The following is a 26,320-nucleotide window of genomic DNA, read 5'->3' on the forward strand; positions in this document are numbered from 1 at the left end:
CCCGGACAGGCCAGCGGACGCGACTTCCTGAGAGTGTCTGCTCTCTAAGGTGTCCGGACACAACTTCTTGAGAAGTATTTCTCATGCAAGTGTCCGGACACTAGGGCTACCTGTTTGGACAAGTTTCACAAAAGGTTAGTCTTTCTGATTAGCATCCGGACACGCATTAGCCTATTCAGATGTCGTAGCCTAGAAATTCGTTCATGACTAGGGTTCTAAAGCCTATTTAAAGGGGGCTTCTAGGCATTCTTTGTTTAAGAATTCCAATATAGATTTCATTGTGTTAAGAGAAGGTTTTTAGACTTAAACAGAATTATGTATCTCTCTTAGAGTGTATATGTTTATTTGTTCAACCGTCAACCATTGAAGCCAATTGGAGTTTCAGTTGAGGAAGATCAAGAAGAAGAACTCTCTAGAAGGGTCTGGGAGAGAAGCAGACAATTGAGTCGCTTGTTATAATTCAAGAGAGTGACTACTGCAAAAAATTGTGAGTACGAATTTCTTGTAATTTGCTGTTTCTTCGTTATAGTTGATTTCTTAGGTTTGGCTACCCCATAGTATTTTTTTTTCTTAGAGTTCTAAGAGTTTCCACTTCGTAACTAAATATCTGTGTTAACTGTTTTACTGCTTTACATATTTGGTTATCTGTTTAGTTGTGGTTGGTTTGGAGTCTATAATTATTTTTAGATAGTGCTATTGTTACTGCTATTGATCAATAGTGGCAACAAATGTCACTTCTGATAATATTTTTATAATGACGCTAAATCCATTAAAACCGTAATGTTGCACCATTTGCGGCGATTCATGGGTCGCTACTAATGCTAGACCATTAGTGAAGACTCTTTTGTCGCCGCTAATTAATGCCCTTAACAATTTTTTTTTTAAAAAAACATATATTTTTAAAATAAGTTATGGTTTTTTATTTATATAATTATCAATGCAAAACTTGCTATTAAAATCTACGTCATACAAGTATTTCTACACTCTCTTCAAGTAAAATATGATTACATTAAATTAAAAATACGAAAAACTTCATTTATCACTATTGATCTTTCATTACTTCTGCAATCATACTCTCAAACTTTAAAAAGTATCAATTAATTGTATCCATCTTTCAATTTTTTTTTCAATCTCACCCATCCGTTAGAAATTTGGATTTCAAATGGATCACTATTTGATTTTGATCCAAATAGTGATTTTAAAATCAACATCAACTTTAGAAGGATAACAAGAGAATAAAAATATGGTCCTTAACATTACTCATAAAATTAAAACCAATCAACTCAGCCCCTACAAAATTAAGATGTCTTCAAATTTGGGCTATTTTTCAACTAATTCTAAGTATTCAACCAATCCAAAACTCAGCCCAAAAACTAAAATTAAACTTAAGAGTAACACTTTTCATAGCAACTTTCCCCTACCATCAAAATTTTCTTCATCATCTTCTTGTGTTTTTCCGTTGCTGATACACTAAGACAGAGAGTAAAGGAGAGCCCTCTTCTGCCTCCACAACTCCTCTCTCCGTTTTGAGCCTTGAGGTAACTTTTTTTTTTTTTTTCTTAAGTTGTTTGTCTTTCTTATTTGACATTAGTGTTTAATGCCTCATTTGTTGGAACACAATCCTCTCCATTTGAAATGGGGAAGATTCTCTTCATTTAGTTATAAATGAAGGGAAATGGAGAGGATCCAAATTCTCATTTGTCCTGTCACTCTAGTGTCTAGTGTAGGCTTGTTGTTCCATTTTTAATAAAAAATTATTTATTTTTTTCTAATGAAATAGTTATTCTTTGTATCAAACATAACCTTAGTGTGTTATCATAAGACGACACATGAGCAGATGAGTTGGTCATGCTAGTTCATATACAACAAAAATCTTAGGATTTTTTTCTTTCTTTTTCTTCTTTTTTTTGAACCAACTTTCTAATGAAATTGGCAAATAAGTCAATGGAATAGAATAAGCAAAACTGCAAAAGCTATCCTAAAATTGAAATGGATGGGCCCGGCCAAAATAGTTGTGCTAATTAGTTATTAAAATTAAGCACAATTCAATGATAAATTACTTTTTATTATAATTTATTTTTCGTAATTTGATAAGAACGATATTGACATTTTTTTTTTTTATAAGATTTCCTTTATACTTTGGATTTTTTTTTTCAAGTGTGAACAAGTTTCAGCAGCTTTTTGCTAATCTCAAGTACATTATTTGTTATTGTTTGTTCATTTTCTTAAGACAATTTTTTTTTTTTTTTTTTTTTTTTGATTTGCTAGATTAATAGCTATCAGAATATTCTCATATTCTTCCAAATAAAACAAGACTTCGTAACAAATAGAGGATGAGTTTCTTGTAAATAATTTAGTTGTCTATATTGAAAAAGAAATTGCTGAAAGCTTCAATTCAAATTTGATACTTGATGATTTCGTTTCTCTAAGAGAGCGTGAGATGCAATTTTAGACTCTTAATATTTTTTATTTTTCTTTATTTTTGTATTAGTGTCTTATATCAATTATGGTATATATTTATGAAGCTTGATAGATATACTTTTTGAGTTATACTTATTGTGTCATAAATTCTCTTTTAAATTGTATTTACTATTTTTATATATTATAATTAAAATATAATATATAAAGAGAATAAAAAAAATGTCATTATATTTTATTATTTTAGTTAGGCTCCTTCTCAAACAAATTTTTGGCTTTGCCACTGTTGCTCACCTCTTAATAAGGAGATAATTATTCTCATGGAAATAATTGTTCTTAAGAATAATGTGCAATCAAATAAAAGAATAACTATTTCATAAAAATAGTCATTCTATTATAAGAGTCTATTCCGCATAAAGGGCAACCTATGTGTTATACATGAAGTTGTGTTTATAAGTAGAAATAGGAATGTGCGTTGCCCAATAGCGCATCGTACATATTTATTCTCCCTCTTTACCCATAATCGATTTATTAATATGGTAGAGAATCCATTTATTGGCATCTAATTAACACACCTTAATAATTAAGAGCACTAGAAGCAACTTCTTTAAATCTCATTTTCTTCTCTAAATGTGGGAAAAACTCATAAAAAAACAATTGAATAAGATTTTTTTGTTGTTCTCTAAATTAAGAAAACACTAAAGAAACCAAAATATATATCCTTGATCTAGAGCTTAACGTCAAGCTGGCTTTACCCCCCATTCTTAAAGAATCCCATCTGAGAATTATGCGGTTATTGAATGCGATACCCCCAATTGTTGGTTTTCCTATGTATTTTTGGACAGGTATATTACGCATGTGAAATTTTTTGAATGGGATACCCAAGCTCGTATTTATTAAATAAAACCATTTTAGCCAACCAAAGCCATCCATCCCCCTATCGTCATTAGAATCTAGTTGAATTTTGGTTTGAACAAAATAATGCATTTGTGAATCCCAAAAAATTAGAGAAGAAAGGGTATGGTCAATACTGATATCTGGAGAAGAAAGAATTCCAAAAAGTTAGAGAAGAAAGAGTATATATGGTCAATAATATTGATATATGGAGAAGAAAATATGTTTGTAAATGTCTCAACTCTTAAGTACAAAAACAAAAGTAAGAGTTGATTGTATTATTGAGTTCTTTCTCTGTTAAAACAGTTTCCGATAGGTGACGTGTCGATCAGATATTTGTCTTGGTTGCTCCTGGTCCACCTGAAAAAGAAGGTTGCGTCGGGGGTTTCTGACAACCCTGCTCCGATGCTTAAGTGAATGTATGGTTTTAAGAATAAATGCGTAGAATAATGCCAGAAAGATTGATTAGCATGTAAATAGAATTATCATTTTGTAATTAAAAGAGTTATTTTGATTTGAATGTGTTTTACTTGTGTTACCGGGTTACCTCTAACGACTTGGACAAATTTTGGATTTGATCGGTGATATTTTAAACCGAGGAACACAACACTTGATTTGAGCTGGGTAGATCCGATTCACCCCCCAATGACTTAGACAAATTTTGAATTTGTCTGAGTCATAATCGAGGAACATGATCGGTGGTTGTGTTCTGAGACGGTTGTGTTTCCAACCGAGGAACACAACACTTGATTTGATTTGAGCTGGTTTGATCTGGTTAGATCCGAGTCACCCCCCAATGACTTAGACAAATTTTGAATTTGTTCGAGTCATAATCGAGGAACATTATCGGTGGTTGTGTTCCAAGACTGTTGTGTTTCAAATCGAGGAACACAACACTTGATTTGATTTGAGCTGGTTTGATCTGGTTAGATCCAAGTCACTCCCCAATGACTTAGACAAATTTTGAATTTGTCCGAGTCATTATCGAGGAACATGATCAGTGGTTGTGTTCCGAGACGGTTGTGTTTCAAACCGTGGAACACAACACTTGATTTGATTTGAGCTGGTTTGATCTGGTTAGATCCGAGTCACCCCCTAATAACTTAGACAAATTTTGAATTTGTCCGAGTCATTATTGAGGAACATGATCGGTGGTTGTGTTCTGAGACGGTTGTGTTTCAAACCGAGGAACACAACACTTGATTTGATTTGAGCTGGTTTGATCTGGTTAGATCCAAGTCACCCCCCAATGACTTAGACAAATTTTGAATTTGTCCGAGTCATAATCGAGGAACATGATCGGTGGTTGTGTTCCGAGACGGTTGTGTTTCAAACCGAGGAACACAACACTTGATTTGATTTGAGCTGGTTTGATCTGGTTAGATCCGAGTCACTCCCCAATGACTTAGACAAATTTTCAATTTGTCCGAGTCATTATCGAGGAACATGGTCGGTGGTTGTGTTTCGAGACGGTTGTGTTTCAAACTGTGGAACACAACACTTGATTTGATTTGAGCTGGTTTGATCTGAGTCACCCCCCAATGACTTAGACAAATTTTGAATTTGTCCGAGTCATTATTGAGGAACATGATCGGTGGTTGTGTTCCGAGACGGTTGTGTTTCAAACCGAGGAACACAACACTTGATTTGATTTGAGCTGGTTTGATCTGAGAAATAAGTTGTATAAAATTTGAGCTGTACAAACGTTAAACTTGAACTTACTGAAATCATAATCGGTTACATGTGATTCACATAAAGTACTTCTTCAAATGTTCGGCATTCCATGCTCTCGGTAGTACCCTGCCGGTTGTATCAATCAGATGGTACGCCCCCTTGTCGTGACACCGTATCACTTTGTATGGACCTTTCCATTGGGGTCCGAGCTTTCCTTCAGTTGGATCTTTGGTTATTGGGCTTACTTTCCTCAAGACCCAATCCCCGAGTTGGAACTTCTGAGGATTTACTGTCTTATTGAAATAACGGGCGGCTCGGTCCTGGTATGCTGCCTATGTGACCTGTGCTTCATCTCTTCTTTCTTGTAGCAAATCCAGATTGAGCTTGATCCCTTCATCATTTAATCCTGGATTGTAGTGTGACACTTGGAAGCTTGGTGATCCAACTTCAGCAGGGATGACCGCTTCGGAACCGTATACTAAAGAAAAAGGAGTAGCACCTGTGGGAGTTCGTGTTGTGGTACGATAGGCCCAGACACCTCGGGAACATACTCGGCCCAAGCTCCCTTCTTCTTACCGAGTTTCTTCTTTAGTGTTTTAAGGAGTGTTTTGTTGGTGGCTTCCACTTGTCCATTTGCCAGTGCATGAATCGGAGTGGAATAGTAATTTCAAATTCGAAGTTCCACACACCATTTGCGAAACGGTCTGCAGTCAAACTGCTTTCTGTTATCGGTGACAAAGGCATGGGGAATGCCGAAACGACATACGACCGAGCTCCAAAGAAATTTTATCAAGTTGGCGGTGGTGATGGTAGCGAATGCCTTGGCTTCGGCCCACTTCGTGAAGTAGTCTATTGCGACAAGAAGGAATTTCCATCCTCCTTTTCCCGGTGGCATGGGTCTGACTATGTCAACCCCCCATTTCGCAAATGGTCAGGGCGAACTGATCGGATTGAGTTTTTCAGTGGAGTTTTTCATCACCCGAGCAAAGCTTTGGCACTTGTCGCATTGTTGAACTAGCTTGACCGAGTCCTTGTTCATTGTTGGCCAGTAATACCCGGCTCTCATTGCTTTGTGTGCTAGCATCCGAGAGCCTGAATGGTTCCCGCAAACTCCTTCGTGTATTTCCTTCAACACATACTCTGCCTCCGAGTTTGTGAGACACTTGAGAAGCGGTTTGGTGTACCCTCTTCGGTAAAGTATTCCTCCAATAAGCACGTACCGAGCTGAGTGCATTTTTACCTTACGAGACAACAGTTTGTCCCTGGGTAAAGATCCGTCTGGAAGGTACTGAATTACATCAGTGGCCTATTCTGGGTCGGTCGATCCTTCTTCGGTTTCCATCACGTCTAACTTAGGAGTAATCGATGGTTTGGATTGTATCACCACCCTGTAGGCCGACGTTTTGACATCAGGTCCGGAACCCAAGCCCATCTTGGAGAGGGCGTCTGCCTGGACATTTTCCTCTCGAGGAATTTTTGTCATGGCGGTCCTTTCAAAGTTAGACTGATGTTTGCATACTTTGTTGAGGTACTGGATCATTTTTTCTCCTTGGGCCTCAGCAATTCCCTGTACGTGGCTTACTGCTACCTGGGAATCGCTTCGGATTTCTACGTTCTTTGCTCCCATTTCCCGAGCTATAGAGAGCCCGGCCAATACGGCCTCGTATTCTGCTTCATTGTTAGTAGTAACGAAATCTAATTTGATCGCGTACTAAAATTTTTCTCCATCCGGGCTTACTAGAGCAACACCGATTCCACTTTTTCGGTTGGCTGAGGAACCGTCGACATATACCACCCATGTCTCTTTCTTGGGCAGCTCTTCGCTTTCGGGTGTATTGTTAAATTCCAGAAGGAAGTCAGCTAGTACCTGACCCTTGATGGATGTTCGAGGATGAAATTCTATGTCGAATTGCCGGAGCTCTACCGACCAGTTCACCAACCTGCCCAAGAGGTCCGATTTTTGCAATATTTTTTTCATTGGATACTCGGTCAGTACCCGTATGGCATGTGCTTGAAAGTATGGCCTGAGTCTTCGTGCCGAGACAATCAAGGAGAATGCTAGCTTTTCTATCCGGGGTACCTCTCTTTGGCTCCATGAAGTGCTTTGCTGGTGAAATACATTGGTTTTTGGACCCCAAAATCCTCGTGAACCAAAGCAGAGCTTACAGCCGAGGGTGATACTGCCAGGTAGAGATAAAGTATTTCTCCTTCATCCGGGCGGCTCAGGAGCGGGGGATTGATCATGTATTCTTTCAACTTCCCAAAGGCCTCCTCGCACTCACTATTCCATTCAAACGCTTTTCTCAATATATTGAAGAATGGGAGACATTTGTCTATAGATCTGGAGATGAACCGGTTCAAGGCTGCTATTCTTCCGGTCAATTGTTGCAGTTGCTTGGTCGTCTGAGGCGATTGCATACCGAGGACTGCGTCAACCTTCTCGGGATTTGCCTCGATTCCTCTTTACGAGACCATAAACCCCAAGTACTTCCCGGAGGAGACGCCGAAAGTGCACTTTGCCGGATTGAGCTTCATCTTGTGACTCCTCAACGTCTCGAAGGTCTCCCTCAGATCTGCTATATGGCTGGCGGTTCGGATGCTCTTGACAAGCATGTCATCGACATAAACTTCTATGTTCTACCCGATCTGATCTCGGAACATCTTGTTTACTAGCCTCTGGTATGTGGCCCTTGCATTTTTTAGACCGAACGACATTATCTTGTAGCAATATAGGCCTCGGTCGGTAATGAAAGATGTTTTCTCTTGGTCGATCTCATCCATGTGAATCTGGTTATACCCTGAGAAAGCATCCATGAACGTGAGTAGTTCATGCCCGGATGTAGAGTCTACCAGCAGGTCGATCCGAGGCAAAGGGAAGCTATCTTTGGGACATGCTTTGTTGAGGTCAGTGAAATCGACGCACATTCTCCATTTTTCGGTGGTTTTTTTGACTAATACCACGTTGGCCAACCACTCAGGGTAATCTACTTCCCGGATAAACCCGGCCTTCAGGAGCTTCTGTACCTCCTCGGCTACAGCCTCATTCCGTTCAGGAGCAAAACTTTTTCTTCGCTGTTTAACCGGTCGATGACTCGGGTCGACCATTAGTTTGTGGACAATCACGGATGGGGGTATTCCTGGCATATCTTCATGGTTCCATGCAAAAACGTCTTGGTTTTGTCTAAGGAACGCTACCAACGCCATTTTTATCTCCGGAGAGAGCTGCGAGCCTACACGGATCGTCTTCTTTGAGTCACCAAGCTCGAAACTTTCCAACTCTTATACCGGCTCCCCCAACGGTGATTGCTATTTTTCATCGTCTTTTTTCCTCTCTCCGAGTTTTGCAACTTCTGGGAGCTTTTTCAAGCTTGTGTTGTAGCATTCTCGAGCCATCCGTTGGTCTCCTTTTTCGACATCGACTCCTTCTTCGGTGGGGAATTTCATGCTCAGGTGGGGGGTCGAAGTTACCGCCTTAAGCTTGTTGAGAGCTGTTCTTCCAAGGATGGCGTTGTAAGCCGATGGACGGATTATTATTAAGAACCGAACCATTATCGTATTCTGCCTCAGGTACGTTCCTGCTGTCACCGGGAGCTCGATAGAACCGAGTGGGAGCACTTGTTCCCCTGTGAATCCCACAAGTAAATGTCTTCTAAGGATCACCTTGTTTCGATCTATCTTCATTTGCTCGAAGGTTGACCTATAGAGGATGTCAGCCGAGCTTCCTGTGTCAATCAAGATACGATGTATTTTATGGTTGGCCATGACCAAACTTAGTACCAGCGCGTCGGTATGGGGAAGAGATACCCCCGCATAATCATCATCCGAGAACCCGATCACCTGGGCGTCTCGTTTCTGGGACTTTGGAGGTTTCTGCATCGAGTATACCTCGAAATCCCGTAACTGCCTTGAATATGCCTTCTGTGCCGAGTTAGACTCTCCTCCTCCTCCAAAACCCCTCGAGATGTCTGTATCTCCGGAAGGTTTTCTTGTGGTGCTGGTCTGACTCGGCTCCAGCTTCTTTCTCGTGCGAACCTGGGTCCGGCCTGCGTTCTGGTTCCTTGCCCCTTTCCTGATCTATTCCTCGGTCATTTCGAGGATTGTTCCGATTCTGATGGAACCGATTGTAGTTTTCCTGGGGGCGATTGTCGTGCCCCAGATCCTGTTGAATTCTTTGATCTGCGAGGAAACGTACGAGCTTTCCATTTTCTATAAAACGTTCTATCAAAAGTCTCAAGGAAATACAAGCTTCAGTGCGATGCCCGGTGGTATCATGGAAAGCACAATACTGATCTGCATGGGGTGAATTCGGGTTTACCAGCACTGGCCTAGGCTTCCGGTACATAGGGTCTCGCTTTATCTCCAAGAGAACATCCATGATGGGAGCATTGAGGGGTGTCAAGTTATGACCCCTTAACGACTCCTGATCTCGCTTTGGCCTAGCCTCCTCTTCTTCCGGAACACGCATGTGCTCTTCTTTTCGATGATCCTTTTTCTTCTTTTTGTTCTCGAAAGTGGAAGTGCGATTCTGCTCGGATCCTAGCAGGGCTCGGAGCGTTTCCTCTTGGTTAATGTACTTCTTGGCTTTATTCATGAAGCCGTCTAGATTCTGTGGAGGCTTTCGGGCTATATCAGCCATAAGAGCTCCATCTTTCCGTATTCCTTGGAAGAGGGCTCCATATATGAAGTCATCGGTTGCGGTCTCAGCTTCAAGCCTCGCCTGATTGAATCTCAAGAAGAAGTTTCTGAGAGACTCCTCTGGTCCTTGGTGTAATGACATCAAGGATTCAGATGGCTTCCTTCTAACCCTCCCGGCCATGAACTGCGTCAGGAACATCCTCCCGAGGTCATCGAAGTGACGGATGGAGTTTGGAGGAAGCTTCCGGAACCAGTCGCGAGCATTACCCGAGAGGGTCAGAGGGAAGGCTCTACAAGCTACCATCTCGGGCGTTCGATGAAGGTCCATGTGGGCGCGGAAGTTGTCCAGATGCTCCACAGGATCTTCAAGGCCTGTATAAAACAGAATCACTAGGATTTTAAACTTCTCGGGGAGACGAATGTTGGTCACATCCTCGGTGAATGGAGAAGTGGTTTTTTGTAGAAGATTCTCGACTAGGGAGGCTTTTCCCTTGTCATTCCGTTCTATAGCTGCAGTCAGAACATTGCATCTTTATTCTAGTCGGGTGATCATGCCTTGCACCGCCCTTTCGACCTCGGTTTAAGGAGGGGGAAGGTGCACGGGAATTTCTTCTTCTTGGTTGTTTCTTTCTTCGGATTCCTCGACTCGGCTGCCTCCGGGTCTTTCGTCCTCCCGTCGCTCTCCGATATGACTATTGTGGACCTCTTGGACTTCTGGATCTGTGACTGCCTGGTGGATTTCCGGAACCCAAGCCTGGAGAATAGCATTCATAGTCGCCAAATCCTTGATACTTTTGGCCATTTGCTCGATTTTCTCATTCATGCGGGTGAGTTGGGGATCGTTTGAGTTTCCTTCGTCTCGGGCGTTTGAGTTTCCTTCCGCTTACCTCGGATGCATGATCAAGTTTCATGTCATGCGTCGTTTCCTTTAGATTCTGGGTACTGCTGAGATGTACGCGGACGTGGATATCAACTAGCACTTGGGTCGGCAATTCGGGCCAGTTGTAGCAGATTGGGCCTAAGTGGTCTTAACGGGCTCTGGTGGATTATGCTCTTTTTAATATTTGGACCTGGTCGGGTAGACCCAATGGGCCTGATAACCGAGAAGGCCGATATTTTCCCCAACAGCTACCCCCCAATTCTCTTCTGCAAAATTTATGCTTAAGAGAATTTAAGAGCAATCTACCGTTCTTTAATTGCTTTACACCTTGAGACCGGACCGAATGCATACCGCCGAGAACCATCAGTAGGTTTTTATTTTGTATACTTCAACACTTAGATAGGGGGCATGGCTGGACATTTTCATTGTATCGGTTGCTCCATATTGCCCGAGAGCCTCAACGTGTGACTTAAGAGAATCCCGTTTTTTTCTCTTTTATTTGAAATTTAAATTCCAAACTTTATTGTATCGGTAACTGTGAGCCTCATGATTCGCCGACATGCGCAGGCAGCGCATTAAAAGCGATTGGACGCCGGTTCATCTTTCGAGGCGTGTTGTGGCTGTCAGACAAATGATCGGCATCTTTTTAGCTGCCGGTTTAGAGAAACAAATTTACGTCAGTCTCTCCAGCTCCCGGTCGCTTCTAACCGGCTAAGCTGGGTACATTCAGGTATAAATACTGCTTCTTCCGCATTTTATTCACTCTTACTTCACATTTCTACTCGCCTTCAAACTTCTTTATCTCTTCTCGAATTTTCCCGCATATCATCCTTTCATCTTTTCTCTTATAATGTCTGACACAGAGGAACTCCAAGCAGTTGACATTCATGACCTTGAAGAAGAGGAAGCTTTATCCGATGATGAGGTGATACCCGAGCCAGTTGACAACCCTAACCAGGGGGAGGTGGGCCCACGACCACTTGTTCCTCTCGACCGCCGAGGGGCTTCGAAGATCCGTATCGAGGATGAGTTCCGTCTCTGGAACAATTATGACCTTCTCCTTCGGTTCTTCTTCATTTTCATAATCTGGTCACCTTGGAGATTCGTGGTGGTGACATCGTCATTTATGAGTGGATGCTTCTGGCCAGACTTCGGCTCCCGTTTCTAGAAATTGCTCGGGAGTTGATTTTATACCTCGGGATCTCTCCAAGTCAGATTACGCCAAACGCTTGGAGATACCTCTTCGCGTCTTTTATCTTATGGCGCACAGTCCTAGAGGCCCAGATGACGATCCCAGAGTTTTTCAACATCTACCGAGTCAACTATAAAAAGAGAGGGTGTTGTTAAGTTCATTGTTCGGGAAAACCCGATTTTTATCTATCTTTCCCAGAGTTATTCTAAAAACCGGGGGTGGAGATCCGAGTTTTTTAGAGTCTTGGGTGAATGGGAATCAGCTGGACCGGTGACCGATGATCGAAGGATTCCTCGAGAGTGGAGGCCAATCCAAATTGACCTTAGGGAACCTCCGGCTCTGAATGCGACCGGGAGAAGAAGGGTTGCCACCATGCTGACCTTCTCCCAAACCCCGACCAATGTTTTGAAGATTGATTATGACAACATTGTTACCGATGAGAATATGAGGATGGTTCTCAAGTACAACATCCCCACCGGCAAAGTTTGGTACGACCGAAAGGGAAAAACCATGGTGAGAAAATCTGGGAACGAAGCAGCTCCTACCCCCCGGGTCATGGCCTCGGGGATTGCTTCTGGGCCAAAGAAGAGCGTTAAGCCGAGAACAGACACTCTTCAAGCCAAAAAGGTCGTGAAGCAGACCGTTATCCCGAGAGCTTCTGGCCACCCCCCAACCGTCTCTGCCCAAGTAATCGTTCCCGAGAGGAGGTCAACTGGGGATTCGGGAAAGGAGGCCCTCTCCACTTCTGCCTCGATTGCCCCACTAAAATCCGCTACCCTTGCAGAGGAGACGGCAGGAGCATCTAGGGAAGAGGTTCCACATGCTTTGTCCGAGAGACTCTCGGCTGGAGTCGCCCCTGTCCCCGGCTCCGAGGTGATTGAAATTGAAGACGCAGTTGACGAGCCGGAGAGGGAGGTTCCTTTGGTTCAGAGTGCGGTCAAACATAAAGGAAAAGAAAAAGTGCAAGGGTCAACAAAGAGGACCCGCTTTGCATCGGATCCCCCGGGGGTATGCATTGACTCGGTCCAGCGAAGCCGAGCTTCTCTTTGGTCGCCCGCATTTTGTTTTACCAACAGTGCCGGTTGCTCAAGAGACCCCTATTTCCAAAGAAAATCAACTTGTGCATGAAAGGCATTTGCTTTGGAAAGAAAATCTGCATGATATGGTCCCCTACTCATACACATCCTTTGAAATTCCAATCCAAGTAGGAAAAAGACTCCATATCAGCACAGATTTGCGCTCTTTTATTGCGGGGCAATTTGGGCACAGTAAAAGTCAGAAATAGGAAACCTATTTATGACTTATTTGTTGAATTTTTCATTAGCTTTCCAACGCTACCAAATTCAATGCAATCTGATTCTTAACCCGAAAGTTAGGATGAAAATAAAGTGACGTGCTCAATCTGGATTCTTTCCATAAATAAAGGATTTTGCTACTTCATTAAAATCTTGGAATTTGAAGGATTTTCTTCCAAAACCTTTTTGCCAATAACGTGTAGAGCTGCTGCCCATTATGGAGGGAGATATGTGCTTGATTTGGTCCCCACATGTCTAGAGATAAAAAATTGATTTGGACCTTCCTTGCATCTTTATGTCAATTCCACAAAAATAACAACATTATTTCTCAAAGACCTGCAAAACACTAAAATACCAAAACTAACAAAAAGTATTAGAAAATAACAAAACTAAGGGTTTAACAAATATAAATTAAGAGGCCCAATTATACACTATTTTGCACTCATCAAATACCCCCAAACTTACATTTTTGCTAGTCCCTTAGCAAAAATAAAATAAAAGCATAAAACATAAATCCGCTGTCGTTGGAGAGACGATTGCATTTAGCGTATGCAACAAGCCTTTTAAACCCTTAGGACTCCCTAGTGGACGAGTTAAGTCTCGTGAGGGTTTGCCAAGAATGATACCCACAAACATTTTAAAACACTATATTGTTGGAAAACAAGAATCCACACAAAAGAGGCCCGGTTACTCGATGAGAACTCAAACTGATGATTTTATTCTTTTCTTTTTCTTTTTCTTTTTATTTTTTATTTTTTATTTTTTATTTTTTATTTTTTATTTTTATTTTTTATTTTTTATTTTTATTTTAACTTAAAGCCCAGGTTTCATCAACAAATCATCCTACAAATCTTAATACACACATTCCTCAATTCAAAGCTCAAACCTCACAGAACCAATGCTAATGTTCTTGTGATAAATGGTTCAAACAAGTGAAGTCTCTCTAATCCAACAAATGAGTCAAAAGATTCAGATTATTAATGACATGCAGTATTCAACATGTTAAACAAACCAATGACATATAAACCACAGTTACGATGTAATCATGCTCAAACAACAACCTAGCAAATTTTTTTTTTTTTTTTTTTTTTTTGGAAAATTTTTTTTAAAGCGAAAAAGACAAATAAACAAACTTTTTTTTTTTGAAATAAAAAAAAAAAAAATAAACAAGACAACACAAAAACGACAAGCATCAAGCATCAAGCACAAATCATAAATGGTAATTTCTTTATTTTAAAAATTCAGGGTGAATATAATCAGCATGCCTAAATTATTGTGTACAATTTTTGTGCAAATAGCATGAAAGCTTCTATTAGCATTGAAGCTTCTCTTATTATATACGTTGAAATCTCCTTACAATACAGTCAATACGGAAAAACAAGAAATTCTTAAAAAAAAAAAAAAAGCAAGAGAATAAAGAAAAACTAGATTATGAGCACAACCATGAATCTCTTAATGCATAGATCAAGGAGAGTACAATATTGGTACAAGCTGAAGAGGAATTTTCTTTGTCACACTTAGGCCGTTAAATTCACTCATGTCCAAGTCCTCCCCCTTCACACTAGTACCTGGCAACTTCCAGTCAAGCCAATATAAGATGTTTGCAACCACATATTCAACTGAAGCAACACCGAATGTCAACCCTGGACATCCTCTTCTTCCACCTCCAAATGGGATGAATTCAAAGTCTTGGCCTTTGAAATCAATCGGATTGTCTTTGAATCTCTCTGGGAGGAATTCTTCTGGCCTCTCCCATACTTTAGGGTCCCTTTGAATTGCCCACGCATTGATATATACTCTTGTTTTTTCCGGAATATCATAACCTCCAATCTTCACATTCGTTAATGTTTCCCGAGATAGCAAGAGAGGAAGTGGTGGATGCAGTCTTAGAGTCTCTTTAAGGATACATTTCAAGTAATCCATTTTATTGATGTCATTCACATCTATCTTTGACTTCTTGTTCACCACTCTTCTTACCTCTTCTTATGCTCTCTTCATGATTCTTGGATTTTTTATCAACTCTGCCATTAACCATTCCAAAGCTGTTGAACTGGTATCAGTTCCTGCCACAAACATGTCCTGAAAATGTGGAAAAAAGAAAAATTTAGAGGTGCGTGTTAAAGATAAAATCCCATGATTCATGGTGATTAATTGTGTCCACAATCCACACTGACTTTAGCCATCAACAACCACCTAACAGCAGCTCAATCACGGTTTATGAGGCTCCTAGTTTCATGCCTAACATTTCACTCCATGATTTATGCATAGCACCCTTACCTCCTGACAACAGTAGCTAGAAGTAATCTCATTTCTATTTTTGCTTTGCTTTGATTTTCTCACTTGAAAAGCTTCCTCCTAGTTTCTATTTCGTTTATAAATTGTTTGTATTATCCTGTATGAAGCTCTCAATCTGTTCCTGTTAATCAAAACAGAGTTTCTCCAAACTCTTTTAGTGCAAGTACTGTGTGTGCATACGTGCGTGAGTGTGTGTGTATGAGAGAGAGAGAGAGAGAGAGAGAGAGAGAGAGAGAGAGAGAGATACCATTAGAATTGCTTTGAGGTTGTTTTTGGTGAGCTCAATGTCGAGCATGCTATTTTTTTGAAGCCAGAGGAGAATATCCAAGAAATCAAGCCTATTAGGCTGGTCATCGTCAGTTTTCTCTATCTTGTGTTCTTCAATCATTTGATCAAAAATAGCATCTAATCCTCTAAAGGTGGCTGTCATACTCGGAATTATTCCCGTAAGAACATCAATCCATCTCAAAGAAGGGAAAAAATCTCCAAAACAAAATGCTGCAAATAGCACCATTACTCTTCTTGATAGTTGTCCGAACCTGCTCTCACCATTTTCTTCTTCAAACTTCTGTCCAAGAATACATCTTGAGGCTATGTTGTTCGTGGTGGCATTGAACATCTCACTTAGATTAACAGAAGCCCCTTTGAGACATGAGTGACGTATCTTGTTGATCAATGCTTCAACTTCCTCTTCCCTTACATGATGAAATGATTGCACACTTTTGAGGCTCAAAAGTTCGAGGACACTAATTTTCCTAGCTTGTCTCCAGTACTCACCATAGGGTGAGAAGGATACGTCTTGGCACCCGTAGAGCATGATATTAGGAGCTGTGGTTTTGGGACGGTTTGACAAAATGACATCATGTGTTTTCATAATTTCTCTGGCCATATCTGCTGACGACACAACAAGGGTTGGAGCATTGCCCAAGTATAAGAACATTAGAGGGCCGTGCTTCTTAGAAAGGGCTTGAAGAGAGCGGTGTGGGAGTGTGCCAAGCTGGTGTAGGTTGCCGATAATCGGTAATTTTGGTGGGGATGGAGGTAAATTGGGTTTGCCTCTTCTTAGACGCTTGAAAACATAAAGAAAAGAGATGAGAAAAACAAATGAGAGGAATGGATTGAAGGCTATTTTGTGTAGCTCTGGCCATGATTGTAGAAGAGCCATTTCCTAGATCTCTCAAGTGTTTAAAACAAGGTTACTAACAACTTTAGTGGTGGATGCATTTATAGGCCAAGATGGGCCGTGGATGATTGAGTAAAAAAAAAAAAAAAAGATTCTTTTTAAATTTTCATTGCTACCTAAAGCTAATAGCCTCTACGGCCTTACCTTTTCTCTAATGCTAATAGCCCACCTGGCCCCACCATCTTTTCCTTTCTTTTTTTATTTTTTTTTTATTTTTTTTATTTTTTATTTTTAAATTTTAAATTTTCTTTTTCTTCTTCTTGTAAGTCTATAAGACAAGTCATTGCAGTGGTGGATGCATTCATAAGCCAACAGGGGCTGTGGTCCCTACGGGAGTAAAACTTTAAAAAAAAATGTCTTATTAATTTTTCAATGCTTGCTAGAGCTAATGGCCGTTATGGCCTTACCTCTTGTATAATGCTAATAGCCTACCTGGCCCCACCACTTTTGTTTTTCTTCTTCTTTCTTGTAAGTTTGTAAGATAGGTCACTGAGACAAACTTTGCGTACAAGTACAAAACGTAGGGAAAAAAAAATCACAGTAGGTGATGTGGTCGTTTTGTGCACAAAAATATCAATAATAAAATCACCACTTGCAATAATACAAATCCTTGTAGGATAGGACTATATTGAGGGTGTCGAACCTCAAGGACTGCGTATGTGTTGTTATCAAGCTTTTCGAGATTAAATATAACTTAACTTAAAAGATGTTTGATTTGATTTTTGTTTTCTAAAAATAAATGTATAAAAGTAAAAGACATAAATGTAAAGAGAGTAGTGATGAGAGAAAGAATAGGGGGTTAATTTCACCACTCACTGCATAACAATGGTTAATCATAAATTAACAAAAGAAATTCATACTATCCATGATATAAATCTCGTCTCACTCGAATAGTAAATAAATTACCTTTAAAGAATAAGCATAATCCATGTTCAACTGGCATGGACTGTCCACCTAACCATTAAGATGTGATACCACCCGTCTTCCCTAGGTATGGATTAGCTACGTCTTTAATATGATACGCACAATCAATTGAATAGTATAACCCATCTTCAGTTGGTACGAACTATCTAACGAAATTACATTAAACTAGGCTATAGTACAATCCGTTTTCCCTATGCATGGCCTATCTAACCCTCTTGATCATATATCAATTAAAACTGTTGTATAACAATTATTCACATAATCAAATAAAATATGAATGATTAAGTTCAATCAATATAAAAGACTTTCTAAGACAAGATAAGAAATTTATAATGATTGAATATAAACATTAAGATTAATTCTCATAGTTATAAAACCATCATTCACATAGAAAATTTCAAATTAAAATACAATTAAACCATTGTTACTTGGAAATGGCTACATCAACACTTTATTACGAATTTAGCCTCTCATCGTGGTGCTGGGTTGGCCTCCTGCCATGTTTTTCTCTTCAACTTGTCAAGCCTCCAAGAAGAGTTTTCTGTCTAAAGCTAAGCACACATTCTCTTGAAGCTTAGGGGTCTATTTATAGAGACTAGGAGAGGCCTAAAAGCCCTAGAAATCCATGAAAAATCAGAACTTAATCTCTTAGTCCAAGTAGGAGATTGAAAATTCAATCCAAGTAGGAAAATGATTCCAAATTCCTCCAGATTTAGGGTCTTATATTGCGGGGAGATTTTGGCATAGTAAATATTTGAATTCAGAAAAAGTTATTTTTGACATTTTTGTTTTGTTTTGTATTAGCTTTCCAACGCCCTCAATATTATTGCAATAAAAGGTTTGAGTAGAAAGTTATGATTAAAACACTGCGACGTGTGCATAATCTAAACTTATATGACTTCTATTATCATTGGCTAAGCTTGACCATATCTTCTAGATCTTTTCAAAGTGTGCTTCAAGCCCAAAATCAATAGAATTAATTGCATCTTTGTTTAAAACCTGAAAACAATAAAACAACACAACATCAAACAAATAACAATGCTAAGGAATTAATATATGCAAGTTAAAGGGGCTTGAATGTACAACATTCGACGCTTATCACGCCCCTAAACTTACATATTGCTAGCCCCTTAGCAATACAAAACAGAAAATAAACGGGAAAACAACATGATAAATCATTTCTTCATGGGATGTACGATTGCATTTAGCGTATGTAACAAACCTTTTAAACCCATAGGACTCCTTAGTAGACGACTGAAGTCTCGTGAGGGTTTGCAAGAGATGACACCTACAAACATTATGCAAGATCATGTTATCCATAAGATTGAAGTGGCAAAAAACAATGATTCTCATTCATTAGTAAGCTTAACAAAATATACTTCATCTTCACAATTTCAAGGAATTAAAAATTAAGTTACTAACATGGCATTATGAGATATCACAAGATTTAACTAGTGTACAGTGAACTTAACTCATAATTATGAGGTTTCAACAGCTAATCTCAATCATGAATGGTTCAATACTCAAAATTTGTTGGACTCCCCATTAGATAAAACAACCAAGGCATATTTTTTTTTTAATTATTCTTATTTTTATATATATACGCAGGCTATGCAATGCTCAGCTTCCTTAAGCTTTCTAATTGATCCATGTAACGATAGGTCAATGACTCCCAAACTAGATGATTTCAGGGCACTATGTGTAAAACACCTTAAAGTAACTCGAGTAAAAAATGCTACAACGCTAAACTTAGGCACTCTATCAATCAAAGAAAACTTCCATTTTTTGACGCGAATACTCAATGCTTAATGAGGCAAGAGGTTCGGTTACTCAGCGAAAAGCTCAAAGTGATCAATATTATTCTTTTTTTTATGCCAAGGTTATTCCTCCAATAAGTTACCTAGTTGCATCCAAGATAATGATAATAGACATAAATGATTTCAAATTTCATACCCCATAGACTACGTGCTAGTGTGCTTGTGAGAATCAAATTAAAACAAGTAACATCTCATGCTGCCAAAGAAAATAACAAAACTTCTTAATTCCCTAGTCAAGTGATCATGCATTCATCATGTTAAGCTCACCATGAAATATAAATCAAAATTAAAGTTCAACCAAATTCTTAGAGATAATATAGCAAAATATTGGACAGTGTTTCATTCTTCCATACCCCCAAACTTGAATCATGCATTGTCCCAAATGTGTGTATAGTACTGAACATAACAGTAAGAGGATATGAATACCTGAATAAGCAGATTTGTGGCATATCATACTCCCAAACTTGATAACAAAAACACATATATATCCTGAAAAGAGAGTGATACTCCAACCAAATACCAGTCAAGTGCAACACATTGTTGTAAAAATATAAACCAAGAATGAAACAACAATGGAGAAGATAAACCTGGAAAGAGATCATGTACCCTGGCCTGATGGAGGACTCGAGCGCACATGGCCTGTGCTCGAACCTATGAAGCTGACTCATTTAGTCAAAATATATGGGATCCGCCAAGCCAACGGAATCCACATCCTTGATGTGCTCAATGCTCTCTGACCATTAAGTTTAAATTTGAAGCACCAATCTTTTCTTCTCTTGGACTAAAGAGAATAAATTTTATCTGCAGAAAGGTAATTCCAAATGTCCGCATATCAAGGTAGATCCCTCTGAGTGTTCTCAAACAGTTTCTCATCCGAAAGGGAATTATGAACCGGAGTCAAATGAGGAGAATACTCAAGGAAGTTTTCTACCTCGATGATCTCTTTTTGCTCTTCTAACAGCCTTAACAAGCTACTCTTCTCATCTCTTGTTAAGTCATAAGCAATAATGACCGAGAGAGTGTTATCTGTCTCTAACAATTTGCTCCTCCATCCTATTTTCCACGTGAGTTTCTACCACTTCTCCATTCTTCATTGTGGTGATGGCTTGCTCATAATAAGAAGTACTTTCATCCACCACGTAGTGTCCATTAGGATTGGCCACCGACTGTCTTTGAAGCTCTTCTTCTTCTCTATTGAGGTGGTTGATGATTTGTTCAACGTGAGCTTCTATCTTGGCACCTATCTCGGCGAAGAATTGAGGCCAGTAGATGGGAGATGGCTCCTCTTCGTGAGCTTTTATCTTGGAAATGGATTCAGAGTGAGAGTTCACCATCTGATTTTGAGAGGTCACTGTCTGATGGATCTTGCGTAGAAGTTTGAACATTTGAGCTTGAACATTAGAATCTGATTTAGGAGATGGTGTGGCCTGAGATTGTTGTTGTAGAGTTGGTTGATATTGAGGAGAATATGATTGATCATTGAACTGCGGATATGCCTGATGGTATAGTTCATGAAATTGTGAAGCATAATTTTTAGGAGCTTGAGCTTGCCACGAGATATTAGACTGGTTGCTCCATGTCGGGTTATAGGAATCAGAGTAAGGTTCATTCCTTGGTCTAGAGAACAGTGTGTTCATATGCTCATAAGAATAATTAAAAAATTGTCCGGCAGTAAGACAATCTCCAACATGGTGATAAAGACTATATAGCAATATGAACATGGTCCATGGGGTGTTGGAATGCCTCTCCACATGAAATAAATTGAGAAAAATAAAATAAAACAAAATAAAAACTCATATAAAAGAATAGAACAAAAGGAAAAATAAAGAAACCAAAATTAAAAAAACAAATCACATAAAATAAAAATAGAAAAGAATCAAGTTAAATTCAATCTTTAAAACTTAATAATATAACCGTTTGCAGTCCTCGGCAACGGCGCCAAAAATTGATGTGGTCATTTTGTACACAAAAATATCAATAATAAAAGTATCACTTGCAATAGTACGAATCCTTGTAGGATGTGATTATATTGAGGGTGTCGAACCTCAAGGATTGCGTAGGTATTGTTATCAAGCTTTTCGAGATTAAATATAACTTAACTCAACTTAAAAGATGTCTGATTTGATTTTTGTTTTCTAAAAATAAATACATAAAAGTAAAAGACATAAATGTAAAGAGAGTAGTGATGAGAGAAAGAATAAGGGGTTGATTTCACCACTCACCGCTTAACAATGGTCAATCATAATTAACAAGGAAAATTCATACTATGCATGATATAGGGCTCGTCTTACTCGAGTAGTAAAGAAATTACCTCTAAAGAATAAGTATAATCCATCTTCGGTTGCCATAGACCGTTCATCTAACCACTAAGATGCAGTACGACCCGTCTTCAATAGGTATGGATTGGCCACGTCTTTAATAAGATACACACAATCAATGGAATAGTATAACCCATCTTCGGTTGGTAGGAACTGTCTACTTAAATTACACTAAATTAGGGTGTAGTGCAATCCGTTTTCCTAGGTATGGCCTATCTAACCTTCTTGATCATATATTAATTAAAATTGTTGTATAACAATCATTCACATAATCACAGAAAATATGAAGGATTGAGTTCAATTAATATAAAAGACTTTCTAAGACAAGATAAGAAATTCATAATGATTGCTTTCCTCGACATCACCATCTACATAAAAATGGTGCACACTATCACCATTGCTGAGAAAGGGATTAAGGAGGTGACTGCTGACTATGTGAATAGGAAGCGGTTGATGTCAACTGGAGCACCTCCTCCTCCACCTCCGTCAAAGAGACAGTCCTCTAGTAGTGGATCCGAGCCCTTCGAAAGGAGGCATGCCTCTGCGAGCCACGTTAGTGTCAGTGTTTCATAGTGCAACAAGTGTGGAAGGACATCACCTTAGGGAGTGCAAGACTAGATTTGGAGTGCAAGACCAGCCGTAGAAAGTTAGGGGTCTCAAGCGAGCAACTACCAGCCGAGGCAGCAAACTAGAGTTTACTCACTCACGCCGGGCAATGTCGAAGCTGAAGAGAATGCTACTGACGCCGTCACTGGTACTATACCTTTATTCGGTTGTGTTGCTTGCATCTTGTTTGATTCGGGCGCTACCCATTCTTTTATTTTGTCGACTTATGTGAAACTGTGCATGACCACTCCTGTTGGTGACGCTGTAACCTGTAGGAAATGTGTGGACAACTGTCCAATTGTTATAGGAGGAAAGGCCCTGCTAGAGAAGCTAGCAGTATTTAACATGCTAGGCTTTGATGTCATTCTTGGAAAGCGTCCACATGGGTACCAATAATTGTTCATGGACCATTTCAAAAGTGGCTAGCATCTTTGTAAATAATATATGACAATGACTAGGATTACACTCATGAAAAGCACATGTAGGGTTAAACTAATGCAAGTCAAATTTTGCTGACGTATGGATGATAAATACTTGTAATATTTACTACCATATTATCTTTTTTATTTAATCTTTCAAGACGTGTGTCATTTCCAGTCTCATTGGCAAATATAGTATCTATCTATTCTTAATTTTTGCAAATTTCACGAGCTGTATAGATTATAATAAATATTTAATTAATATCATAATATTTGATAATGAATCTTTAAGATTATTATATTTTGTTAATGACAAGGTTTTTTTTTTTTTTTTTTAATTATTTTTTTATTGTTCAAATTAGGTTAGAGAAATTTCTTTTAATGCAGTCTATAAAATTGTCATTTGTCTCTTGAACTTGTAAAATGTACATGTTTTTAGAAATAGCTTTAAGAGATTTGGCGAAAATGGTATTTAAAAAACACTTATTTTTTAAATGCTAAGTGACGCAACAATTTTATAAACTAAATTAAAAAAAAAAAAAAAAAAAATCTCTATACAAAAATTGAAGGAAAACTTTTTGGATTCGACTTTGGCAATGGCTCACGTGGGATAAACTTGTTGCCTATACGTTTTTAATTAATCTTTGAAGATGTGTGTCATCTCCTGTCTCATTTGCAAATGTCGAATGATCAATTCTTAATTTATGCAAATTTCACCGGCTGGATAGATTATAAAGAATCTTTAAGAATATTATATTTTGGTAAGGTCCACCAGCTGTTTAGATTATAATGCATCTTTAAGATTATTATATTTTGGCAAGGACGGAGTTTACTTTCAAATTAGAGAAAAATTCACTAAATATTCTTGAATTATTGCTGCTCTTTCAATTACCCTTCTAAACTTTTTTTTTTTTTAAAAAAAAAAAAAAAAATCAATTTAATATATCAATCTTTCAATTTTTCGTTTTAATTTCATCAATATATAAAGATTTTTTGTTAAATTTTGTCAAAATTTTCAAAATATGCCACTTAGTTGACCCCTCACCCATGCCATTTCAAGACACATACATGTGCTTCTACGTGATCCAAATCCCCTCATGTTTGCTTCTTCTAAGCTGTCATGTTCACAGCATATTATAAGTGCGCTAGCATAAATTATTTTGTACATACAATTTGTGTACAAATAGCATGAAAGTTTCAATTAGGATTGAAGCTTCTCTTATTGTCAACGTTGAAATCACCTTATACTAATTTCATAAAGGAAAAACAATAGATACTAAAACAAAACAAGAGAATGAAGAAAAAACAATGAATCTTTTATGCATGGATGAAGGAGGGGTATTTTGGAAATTTTGACAGGATTTAATGAAAAATTCTAATGGAAGGTTGAAATTGAAAACAATTGAAAAATGGATATCCTAAATTGACACTTTTTAAAGTTTGGATACATTTTTTCAAAAGTGATGAAAGATAAAGGGTTAGAAGTAAAGTTCTCTAAAAAAAAAGGTGGTTTAGTGAAGGGGACAATATGAGTTTGAGTTTCCAAGAATACAGTGCTAAAAAAGGCGAGATTTATGCTTATTAATTCCGACTCACCGGTTGTTTGCTCCAATGCTATTCAGTAGGTTGAGATTTTTGGTTAAATCTTGCAAAATATAAGTTTTATCTTGATTATTCTTTAGGCTTTGTATTATTTAGAGTTTGTAAAGATTCCCCAAACACCGATCATTGTTTGGGTAAATTTTGGGTAAGTTCCTTTGAACCCTCGATTTTGGGTATTTAATTTAATAGGTATTTTATGAGTTTAATCCTAAGATTTTATTATGGGTGAATATTATTTTAAATATGTTAATGTTTATGTTAGTGGGTTAGTATTTATTATGATTAGATTAGTAAATATAATTTGAGGGTTAGTGTTTAATGCTATGGGTAATTATTTAGAATGTGATTTTAATGTCTAATCCTAAACAAATGTTTTGGATTAGTAGGATTGTGGTTAAATTAGTAAATAAGGTTTATAGGTATGTGATTGGGACCCTTAAAATATTGTGGGTTTTCAACGGTTAGCCTTGAATGATTCAAGTGCTAAGTAGAGTGTTAAATTATTTAGAGTGCTAAATGGTGAAATGTGTTATTCCACAGTGACGCATTGCATGGTAGTGTCTAGGAAACCTAGTGCTTAAATCCGCGCAGCCAATAGTATTCTACTCACTGAGAAAATATATTTTTATGTATTATGAATTTGTAAAATATATATTGTTTTATAATTCCGAACCGACCATATGATGAAATATATGTTTTGGATAATTTGAATAATTTTGATTATGTTCAAATTATATCAATGATGTTTAAGAAATGATGCATGAGTGAAGTGTGTTGAATTGATTTAAAGTGTTTGAGTATGTGCTGCGGTTGGGATTTAAATTATGCAAATTGTTTGAGAACATGTTAGGTTGAACTATTTATGTTTTATGAAGAAAACATGATTTGAATGATTTCAAAGTGTTTTGATGAAATGCTGGATTGTTTAGTTTTAAGAGAACATGGTTTAGCAAAAGCATGATTTTACAACATGATACAGTAGTGAAACATATACTGATCAAGCACGGAGTATAGAACATGTAGTATAGAGCATACAAACAACAGCAGCAAAATGCAGTAAACACAGTAAGACAGCAACAAACGCAGTAAACAGAAAACCACAGTTTAACAGCAACAGGGGGACCTAAGCCCCACAGTAAACTCGTTTCATGCATAGCATATATAGCATTGTTTTATGAGTGTGATGTTTTTATGTTATGAGTAGTTTTACTAGACGTGTTGGTATGCATAAGAGTCTTAAATGGAAAGAGCTTATGTATATTTCTATTGGATGGTTGCATGTGTTTAAGAAGCATTGAACTTGAATGTACAAGGATGTTCATGTTGCCCAGGTATGAGTAATGGGATGTCGAGTAAGTAGGTTGACTGTTATTGTTCTTCAGGAAAGACGTGCTTGCATAATAGAGTTTCACTCTAGTGCTCACATGATCTACTGACGTTCAAGGCATGAAGCTGAAATACGATTAAAGATGGTGTTGTTCGTATTTTGTTGAAGGATGATATCCTAGTATGGAAGAGTAAGATGCCATGTTTTCTTGTTTAAGACCTATGTGTAGGCGTGAATTTTGTAATGGAGTGATCGTGTGCACAAATGTCTGAGCCACTGTTCAAAAGTATTATTGTAGAAGAGTCTATATGTAGAAACTTCTAAGCGGTAGACTGGAACTTCTACATATGTTCACAGCTATATAGTATGTCTTAAATGTTTTATGGATAGTCAGTGTTTGCTATATTAGCTATTGGTAAATTGGTGGCTGATATAGTGCTCACATGACTAAAAATAAAAGAAATGATGATCCTTTGTGAAAACTCAGTTAGTTTAATATCACTGAAGTCTTAGTATGTTTTATACTGAGACGGTGGACTCATTCTTTCACCTATGTGGATGTCGCTACCACCACAACCGTGTAGATGAGGTTTCTTGGTTGCAGGTACTCATGAGGCGGATGATGATCCGGTAGCGTTATATTTATGTTACTATAATTGAAGCCCATAGTGACAATCGTAGTGGGATGGATTATTGTGTCCTTGTTTTGAGTATTTTTGTATATGGCTTGTGACGTATGTGTCACGTATTCTTTTGTATAAGCAATTCTTTTGTAATAGTTATATGTGATTAAGCCTTAAACAATTAGACTTGTGTTATGGCTCACTTTTGTTTAGACAAC

General features: G+C 38.3%; 1 pseudogene; it reads right to left on the minus strand.

The window, feature by feature from the left end:
* Positions 1-14,271: 14,271 nt before the first annotated feature.
* On the minus strand, positions 14,272-16,469 carry LOC133874667 (phenylacetaldehyde oxime monooxygenase CYP71AN24-like; annotated as a pseudogene).
* Positions 16,470-26,320: the final 9,851 nt, after the last annotated feature.

This window comes from Alnus glutinosa, chromosome 8 (genome assembly GCF_958979055.1).
Source record: "Alnus glutinosa chromosome 8, dhAlnGlut1.1, whole genome shotgun sequence".
Classification (NCBI taxonomy): domain Eukaryota; kingdom Viridiplantae; phylum Streptophyta; class Magnoliopsida; order Fagales; family Betulaceae; genus Alnus; species Alnus glutinosa.